Source organism: Lethenteron reissneri, chromosome 24 (genome assembly GCF_015708825.2).
Source record: "Lethenteron reissneri isolate LAM-NWPU_2019-01 chromosome 24, ASM1570882v1, whole genome shotgun sequence".
NCBI lineage: Eukaryota > Metazoa > Chordata > Hyperoartia > Petromyzontiformes > Petromyzontidae > Lethenteron > Lethenteron reissneri.
In genome coordinates this window covers 1,221,304-1,228,408 of record NC_083802.1, presented here as the reverse complement: position 1 = coordinate 1,228,408, position 7,105 = coordinate 1,221,304, and positions in this window count along the sequence as shown.

Here is a 7,105-nt window from a genome sequence, read left to right as displayed (position 1 = left end):
GAACGCTCTAACGGAGTCATGATGACAATGCCGCGTCCGTAACCCTCCCAGACATACGACTGGAAAAAGGCGGCCAGGTGTCGTGCGGTGGCCACCCACAAACCCCCCCCCCCCCCTCCCGTGTCACAGTGCCGGCCTTCGTAGGCGCTCGCTGCTCGCTAACGGCGCTTGCCCCGACAAGTCCGTTACAGGCTACGCGGGGGAGCTTTGTCTGTGTCACCGTGTGTGTGTGTGGAGCGGTTAGCGCGCTGCGCTATGAACCTGGCGACCCGGGTTCGATTCCCACTCACGGTCAACACCATTATTTGAACCGGTCCTGGGCCTCCCCTAGGTCGACTCAGCCTCAAATGAGTACCTGGTGCGGTGTGTTAAACATCGTCACTGGGGAGACAAAGGCGGCCGGGTGCGGTTCTGACCACCTCACCCCCTCGCGTGCCGTTCCGGCCTTCATAGGTGCTCGCTAACAGCACTTGCCCCAACACTCTGTCAAGGCTACACGGGGGATCTTTGTCTTTGTGTGTGTGGGGGAGGGGGGGGCCCTCACCTGGGCTCTGGGCACGAGGCTCTGCACCACGAACTCGACGGGGTGCACCGCTCGCCGGATGGCGTCCACCGCCCGCTCGTGGCTGGCGTCACGGAGGTCCTCACCACCCACCTGCCTCGCGTCACCCACGCACCACCCACACAGTCACACACACCGTCATCCACACCGTCACCCACACAGTCACACACGCCGTCCCCACGCGTCACCCACACCGTCACCCACACACACCCACACCGTCACCCACGCACCATCCACACCGTCACACACCGTCATCCACACCGTCACCCACACAGTCACACACGCCGTCACCCACGCGTCACCCACACCGTCACCCACACCACCACCCACACCGTCACCCACGCACCATCCACACCGTCACACACGCCGTCATCCACACCGTCACCCACACAGTCACACACACCGTCATCCACGCGTCACCCACACAGTCACACACACCGTCATCCACACCGTCACCCACAGTCACACACACCGTCATCCACCGTCACCCACACAGTCAACGCCGTCACCCACACAGTCACACACACCGTCATCCACACCACCACCCACACCGTCATCCACACCGTCACCCACACTGTCATCCACGCACCATCCACACCGTCACACACACCGTCATCCACACCGTCACCCACACTGTCATCCACGCACCACCCACCCGTCACACCACACCGTCATCCACCACCTCACCCACACCGTCATCCAGCACCATCCACACCGTCACACCACACCGTCCATCCACACCGTCACACCACACCGTCATCCACGCACCATCCACACCGTCACACACACCGTCATCCACACCGTCACCCACACTGGTCACCCACGCACCACCCACCCGTCACACACACCACCACCCCACACCGTCATCCACGCAACCCACACCGTCACCCACGCACCATCCACACCGTCACCCACGCACCACCCATACCGTCACCCACGCACTACCCACACTGTCACCCACACCGTCACCCACACCACCACCCACACCGTCATCCACGCACCCGTCACCCACGCACCATCCACACCGTCACCCACGCACCACCCATACCGTCACCCACGCATAACCCACGCACCACCCACACCATCACCCACGCATCACCCACCCGTCACGCACACTGTCACCCACGCATCACCCACCCCGTCACCCACGCGTCACCCACCCCACCACCCGCACCGTCACCCACGCGTCACCCACCCCCCACCCGCACCGTCACCCACGCCATCACCCACCCCACCACCCGCACCGTCACCCACGCCATCACCCACCCCACCACCCGCACCGTCACCCACGCGTCACCCACCCCACCACCCGCACCGTCACCCACGCGTCACCCACCCCACCACCCACCGTCACCCACGCGTCACCCACCCCACCACCCGCACCGTCACCCACGCGTCACCCACCCACCACCCGCACCGTCACCCACCCACCCACCGTCCCCACCACCACCCGCACCGTCCACCCACGCTGTCACCCCACCCCACCACCGCACCGTCACCCACCAGTCACCCAGGCCCCACCACCCGCACCGTCACCCACGCGTCACCCACCCCACCACCCGCCCCGTCACCCCCGCCGTCACCCCACCCCACCACCCGCACCGTCGAACCCTACGCGTCACCCCCCCACCACCCGCACCGTCACCCACGCCGTCCCCACCCCCCACCCGCACCGTCCCCCACGCGTCACCCACCCCACCACCCGCACCGTCACCCACGCCGGTCACCCACCCCACACACCCGCACCGTCCACCCACGCCGTCACCCACACCGGTCACCACACGTCACCCACGGGCGTCACCCACGCGTCAACCACACCACCACCCGCACCGTCACACACGCCGTCACCCACGCCGTCACCCACGCGACCATCACCGTGAACGCCCGCCGCACCTCCAGGATGCGGTCGCCCTCCTTGAGCCCCCGAGGCGCGACGCGGAGCTGTCCTGCAGCACGTGCTTGATGAAGATCCCCCGCAGCACCTCGCCCGGCGTCAGGCGCGCCCCCATCCCTCGCCCGCCACAATGCTGATGCCCAGCGAGCGCCCGCCGGGGTCGCGGTCCACCAGCACCCTGCTCACGCGCACGCACGTGGACGTGAACGCACGTGCACGTGAGCGCACGTGGATGCAGACAAAGATCCCCCCCGTGTTGCCTAAACAGACCGTGCCCATGGACTCGATGATATTCCATAGTCACATTGTTGGGGGGTGGGGGAGGAGGTCCTTACCGGCAGGGGGGGGGGGGGCGATGGGTCCTTATTGGTGGGGGGAAGGAGGGGTCTTTATTGGTGGGGGGGGACAGTGGGGGGGGGGGATCCTACCGGCGGGGGGGCCCCCAGTGAACCTGCGAGGGTCCCCGCTCGTCGCTCTCCTCCCCCTCGCCCGCTTCTCGCTCCGGCAGATCCGGCTTCTCTGTTCCCGCCACACGCACACAAAGACAAAGGTCCCCCGCGTAGCCTGTGACGGACCGTCGGGGCAAGTGCTGCTAAGCGAGCTGCACCTACGAAGGCCGGCACCGTGGCACACGAGGGGGCGGGTGGCCAGCACCACGCCCGGCCGCCTTTGTCTTCCCGGTGGCGATGTTTACGCACCGCACCGGGTGCTCATTTGAGGCTGAGTCGATCTAGGAGAGGCCCATGACCGGTTCAGATAATGTTGGTCGCGAGCGGGAATCGAACTCGGGCCGCCGGGTTCGTAGCGCAGCGTAGCGCTAACCGCTACACCACCAGCAGCACCACCACCACCAGCGGTAGCAGCGCCAGCAGCTGATGGTATGGACGATGACGATGATGATGGTCACGACGATAGACAATGATGATGACGACAAAGATGACAATGATGATGACGATGACAATGACTCGCCTTTGCCCATCCAAGGACGGGTGTATTGCAGTAAATCTGAAACTCGCAAGCGAACAGCAAACCGCCACGTGATATTCATTGCATAAATGCGTGTGACGTCAGCCGCTAGTTATTATTAATGGGGGGGGGGGGGGGGTATCCATTTGGAGGGACGTCACCTGTTAATGATTGAGTGACGTCACGGGCGTTAAGGACAGACATTCCTGGGTGATTATAGTAGGTATGATGGTGATGACGGTGATGACGATGATGATGACGGTGACGATGATGACGACGACGATGATGACGGTGACTATGACGGTGATGATAATGACGATGACGACGATGATGACGATGATGATGACGATGATGACAATGCTGATGATGATGGTGACGATGACGGTGATGATGACGACGATGATGACGATGACGACGATGACGACGATGACGACTGATGATGACGATGATGACGATGATGACGGTGGCGACGACGACGAGGTAGCGGCAGCCGTGTCACCTGCTTGCCGCGGCGCCAGCGTGCGCGCGCCGACTCTCCCGGTACTCCTCCAGGTCGCCCGCACTCACGAACGTGAGCCTGCACGGCCGGCGCCAAACCGGGCACAAGCGACACGGCGGCACGGCCGCAAACAAAACGCCCCACGTTGCCGTTAGACCAGCAGGGTCAGCATCAGCACCACCAGCACCACCAGCATCAGCAGCACCACCATCAGCAGCAGCAATAGCAGCATCAGCAACACCAGCACCATCAGCACCACCAGCATCAGCAACACCAGCACCATCAGCATCAGCAGCATCATCAGCAGCACCACCAGCACTAGCAGCATCAGCAGCATCATCAGCAGCACTACCAGCATCAGCAGCATCATCAGCAGCACCACCAGCACCAGCATCATCAGCAGCACCACCAGCATCAGCAGCATCAGCAGCACCAACAGCATCATCAGCAGCACCATCAGCTCCTTTACCAGGCTGCTGCGTGGCACCCCCGCTAGTGCAAATCCTCGCGCCAGCGCGCAGCTCGTCGACGGCACGGCGAGGACACAACGAGCCGTGTTAGTGAGATGGGCGTCGGGCAGGTAGTAGTGATGGTGGTAGCGGTGGTGGTAGCGGTGGTGGTGGTGGTAGCGGTGGTGGTGGTAGTGGTGGTGGTGGTAGCGGTGGTAGTGGTGGTAGCGGTGGTGGTAGCGGTGGTGGTGGTAGCGGTGGTGGTGGTAGCAGTGGTAGTAGTGATGGTGGTAGCGGTGGTGGTGGTAGCGGTGGTGGTAGCGGTGATGGTGGTAGCGGTGGTGGTGGTGGTAGCGGTGGTGGTGGAGCGGTGGTAGTGATAGCGGTGGTAGTGGTGGTCGTGGTGGTGGCAGCGGTGGTAGTGGTGGCGGTGGTTGTGGTGGTGATAGCAGTGATGGTGTAGCGGTGGTGGTGGAAGCGGTAGTAGTGGTGGTCGTGGTGGTGGTAGCGGTGATGGTGGTAGTGGTGGTCGTGGTGGTGGTAGCGGTGATGGTGGTAGTGGTGGTCATGGTGGTGGTAGCAGTGATGGTGGTAGCGGTGGTAGTGTTGGCGGTGGTCGTGGTGGTGGTCGCGGTGGCAGTAGCGGTGGTGATAACGGCGGTAGTGGTTGCGGTGGTAGTGGTGGTAGTGGTTGTAGCGATGGTGGTAGCGGTAGCGGTGGGGGTGGTAGTGGGTGGTGGCGGCGGCGGCGCTTCCGGCAGAGTGAGAGCCGTGCAAGCGCGGCGCCGGCGCCAGCCGCTCGGGGCGCATGCGGAGGCCCGGCAGCGGTCGACACGACGCCGGGGTTAGTGGGGTGGGGGGGGGGGCGGGGGGCGGGGGGCGGGGGAGCGAGCAGGCTGCGGCGTGGACACGAGAAGAGAAGTCGTTGTACGTGGCGTGGGGCGAAACGGCGCCGTGAATACACCACGTGAAACACAGCAGCTAAATACTCTGAATGCGTGATGTCGATTCTAAATGTGGAAGAGGGAAAACCAGAGGACCCGGAGAGAGAAGAAATATCCATCCCACCACCAAACTCCAAATATACAGCAGCAGCAGCAGGCGTCGTCAGGGGTCGGGATCGGGTGGGTCACGTGACACGCCTGCCCGCTCTCTCGCTCCACGGTTAGTTAGTCGATTAGTCGTTTTGATTGACTCAAAAATGAAAACGATCGTTGTTTTCACCATCATCATGATCACCATCATCATCATCCCTCCACAGGTCGATAAAACGGGGACCCCCCCCCCCCAACCCGCCAACACGGGACGTTTAAGTGTCGTGTTACTTTACGGGCGCAGTATAAAACGCGGTCGGTGACGTTATTGTTGACGTTATTGTTGTTGTTATTGTTGGTAACTAATCAAAGGCTTGGGGAGGGGGGCAGCGCAGATGATGGGGGGGGGGTAAAGGGGCAGAGGGGGAGGGGGACGAGAAGGAGGTGGGGGGGGGGGGGGACTCACTCTAGGGAAGGGGCCTCCCTGGGCCCCACGGAGGGCCCATCACACCTGGGCCACGGGGAGAGGGGAGAGGGCGGCGGCGGCGGAAGGGGAGCGACAGTGAGCGGCACGGCAAGAACATCGGCATTGCGGGCAACAGTCGCCGCCGGGTTAACAGGCAACGGTCGCCGCCGGGTTAACAGGCAACGGTCGCCGCCGGGTTAACAGGCAACGGTCGCCGCCGGGTTAACAGGCAACGGTCGCCACGTGGGAGGGAGAGTTGCCGCACGTGTGCTACTGCGTAGCGACGCACACACGCACTGGCACGCACGCACTCACACGCACTCACACGCACGCAGAGGGCGAAAAGCAGTTAAGCGGAGCGTAGAAGACGTAACGAGAAGCGGGCACACGCTCGTCAAGAGCACCGCCCTAAAAGAACGGGGATCTTTTTGTCGTTAAATGCAGTCGCCCGTGCGCCGCTCACCCGCCCGCCTGCTCACCCGCCCGCCCGCTCACTCACTCGATCTGCGCCCCGATGAGCGAGTGCTTGCGCAGCAGGGCCCGAGCCTGCGCGCTGCCAAGGCCGGCGGCGCGCTCCCCGCTCACGGCCACCAGCACGTCGCCTGGCGTGACGCGCCCGTCGCGCCCCATCGCCCCGCCGTGCATCACGCTGCGCACCATCATGCCGGCGCCCTCCGGGTCCGCCGTCACCGTCATGCCTGCAGCAGTGCCGCCGGCAACAGCGTGAGTGCGTGTGTGAGTGTGAGAGTGTGTGCGTGAGTGCGTGTGTGAATGTGTGCGTGAGTGCGCGCGTGAGTGCGTGTGTGTGTGAGTGCGTCAGTGCGTGCGTGCGTATGTGTGTGTGTGAGTGTGTGAGTGCGTGTGTGCAGATGCAGCAATTGTCGTAGTAAATTTTTTTTTTTTTACAAATATTACATATAACACAGGGGGACCATACACATGGAGTAGGGAGAGAGGGGGTAGAGAGAGAGGGAAGGGGTAAGAAGGAGGAGAGCAGAGCGTGACATCTTTTGTGAAATCTTTCATTTGAAAAGGGAGGTGGGGGGGGGCACATAAAGCAAAGCATTGAAAAAAAACTAAATGATGAACGAAGCAAAGTGCCGACTACCCCGAGCATCTTCTTGTTTCCTCTGCACGCGCCCTGCACTCAAGGACACGCAGACTAAGGGCAAGCGGAGAGGCATTCAGCCAGCAGTGGGCCGAGCATCCACGGCTGCAGCTCACCGAGGCTGGAC